Here is a 3086-nt window from a genome sequence, read left to right as displayed (position 1 = left end):
CCAGGGGCACCTAGACCAAGTTAGGCTCCCTAGTATGTAGTCCCATAGTACTGCTTACTTGCTTTTTGTATGTTTAGTCATCACATTCTAGTATCATTCAAGTGCACATCTTCCCTACTAGATAGGAAGGGAGTGCTGGTGGTGCTGTAGTTAACACTGGGCTTCTGCCCACAAAGTCAGTGCTTCAAACCCACCAGCTTCTTCTCAGGAGAAAACTGAGGCTATCTGCTCCCAGAAAGATTTAGTCTCGAGGGTAAAGGGAGAATGGGTAGGAAAGAGGGAACCGATTACATAGAACTGTGTGTGACCTCCTCCCTGGGGGACAGACAACCGAAAAGTGGGTGAAGGGAGACGTCGGACAGGGCAAGATATGACAAAATACCCATTTATAAACTATCAAGGGCTCATGCGGGAGTGGGGAGCAGGGAGGGAGGGGAAAAATGAGGACCTAATGTCGGGGGTTTAAATGGAGAGAAAATGTTTTGAGAAACGATGTACAAATGCGCTTTACACAATTGATGTGTGTATGGATTGGGATAACAGTTGTATGAGCCCCTAATAAAATGTTAAAAAAGAAAATAAATAAATTAATTAATTAATTAATTAAATTTAAAAAAAAGATTTAGTCTCAGAAACCTTATCACAGGATCTGTATCTATCAGAATGGACTGAAGAGCAGTGGTTTGGGTTTTCAGACTGTGAAGGCCAGGGTCATGTCTACTGCACTCATTCTCTATTCTACAGGGCAGAGCTGGACCCAGGTTAATGTGCAATGAATATTTTATTGGGAGAGTGAATAAGGTGTTATTTTTCGCCTCCTTCCCGGCTCCCCCTCCCTCATGAACCCTTGATAGTTTATAAATTATTATTTTGTCATGACTTACACTATCTGACATCTCCCTCCCTTCACCCACTTTTCTGTTGTCCGTCCCCCAGGGAGGAGGATATATGTGATCCTTATAATCGGTTCCCCCTTTCTACCCCACCTTCCTTCCACCCTCTCCACCCTCTCAGTATTGCCACTCAAACCACTGGTCCTGAAAGGATCATCTGTCCTGGATTCCCTGTGTTTACAGTTCCTATTTGTACCAGTGTACATCCTCTGGTGTAGCTGAATTTGTAAGGTAGAATTGGGATCATGATAGTCAGGGGAAGGAAGCATTTAGGAACTAGAGGAAAGTTATATGTTCATCCTTGCTACCCTGCACCCTGACTGGTTCGTCTCCTCCCTGCAACCCTTCTGTAAGGTGATGTCCCATTACCTACAGATGGGCTTTGGGTTCCCAATCTGCAAACCCCCTCATTTACAATGATATGATTTTTTGTTCCTTGATGCCTGATACCAGATCCCTTTGGTCACACAGGCTAGTGTGCTTCTTCCATGTGGGCTTTGTTGCTTCTCAGCTATATGGCCACTTGTTTACCTTCAAGCCTTTAAGACCACAGACGTTATATCTTTTGATAGCCGGGCACCATCAGCTTTCTTCACCACATTTGCTTGTGCACACATTTGTCTTTAGCGGTCGTGTCAGGAAGGTGCGCATCATGGAATTTGGCTGTACTCCTTAGGAGACATTTGTTCATTCATCACGTAGTCCATGGCATATTCCATATGCAAATACCCTCATGTGAAGCCATCAATTCTGTCATCCTCATTCATTTGTCCAGCATGCACACATTTGGATATTTTTGTCTTCTTGAGTCCCTTTGACATTTTCTGTTCATCTCTTTCACTACATCATTTCTTCTGGAAGCTTGCAGCTGTGTCTTCTTGTGAGTCATGCCACATCGGCAAATGAAGATCCCCAAAGCTGTTCTCTATCCACATCATAAGTTCAGGGTCTTTCAATTTCAGGGACTCATCTTTGGGCACCGTACAAGGTGATGTCCTGCTATGTGTAAAGTTTGCTGGCCAGTCTTTTCAGAAGTAGAGCCCCAGCCCTTTCTTCCTATTCTACTTTAGTCTAGAAACCTGTGCACCTTAAATGACCTGGCTGGTACTGAAGCGCTGGTAGCTTAGCTTCTGGAATCACAGCACACAGTACAACAAACTGACACAGTAGTGGGCAATTGTGCTTGTATTTGGCTAAATCATGAGGAATCAATTCAGCCAGGTTGACATTTAAAACTAACCCTCACATCTTCTTTCCCTGTTCTTTCCAGGGAGGTGGCATCAAACCATGAATTCTCAAAATCTACCAAGTTGTAGAAATTAGCCGATCCCATTACAACCTTCCATTTAGTAGTGAGTTGTTTTCTTTATGGTTATTGTAACCTTGATGGAAGGGGTATTTCATCATCATGATTTCAATTTCTTAATACACTTGCAGCATGGCTTAGCTTTTTCCTGACTGGGAAAGGGATACATGCATATTAAGGATGGAGACAATAGAAAAGTATGAGGAGCACAAGAAATTTACCACAGTGGAGGGAGGGTGGGGTAGAAAGGGGGAACCAATGACAAGGATCTACATATAACCTCCTCCCTGGGGGGATGGACAACAAAAAAGTGGGTGAAGGGAGATGTCGGACAGTGTAAGAAATGACAAAAAAATAATTTATAAATTATCAAGGGTTCATGGGGGAGAGGGAAGTGGGGAGGGAGGGGAAAAATAGGACCTGATGCCAGGGGTTTAGGTGGAGAACAAATGTTTTAAGAATGATGAGGGCAATGAATGTACAAATGCACTTTACATAATTGATGTATGTATGGATTGTAATAAGAGTTGTATGAACCCCCAATAAAATGATTTTTTTTAAAAGAAATTTACCACAATGCCATAACCCTGAATGAATCTAGCAGCTTTTCCCCACTTAATATTGCTGGAATATTTCTTAGGCTAACAAAATGTAATTGAACACTTTAGTAGTGGAAATTTGAGTGTTTCCATTAAAAAGTGCTCTGTCCTACCTTGCAGAGGGGTAGTGGGGAGATGAGTCACTTAGGGTACAGTATAGCAATAATGAAACCCACAACCTTCCTCTAGTTCTTAAACACTTCCTCCCCCCAACTACCAGGACCCCAGTTTTGCCTTGCAGACCTGGTTAGACCAGATGATGCACAGCGGTACAGATGGGAATTGGAA

This window comes from Echinops telfairi, unplaced genomic scaffold, assembly GCF_000313985.2.
Source record: "Echinops telfairi isolate 266 unplaced genomic scaffold, ASM31398v2 ScPeMD7_4225;HRSCAF=4972, whole genome shotgun sequence".
In the NCBI taxonomy this organism is placed as follows: Eukaryota; Metazoa; Chordata; class Mammalia; order Afrosoricida; family Tenrecidae; genus Echinops; species Echinops telfairi.
The sequence above is the reverse complement of the archived record's forward strand: the minus strand, read 5'-3'. Positions refer to the sequence as shown.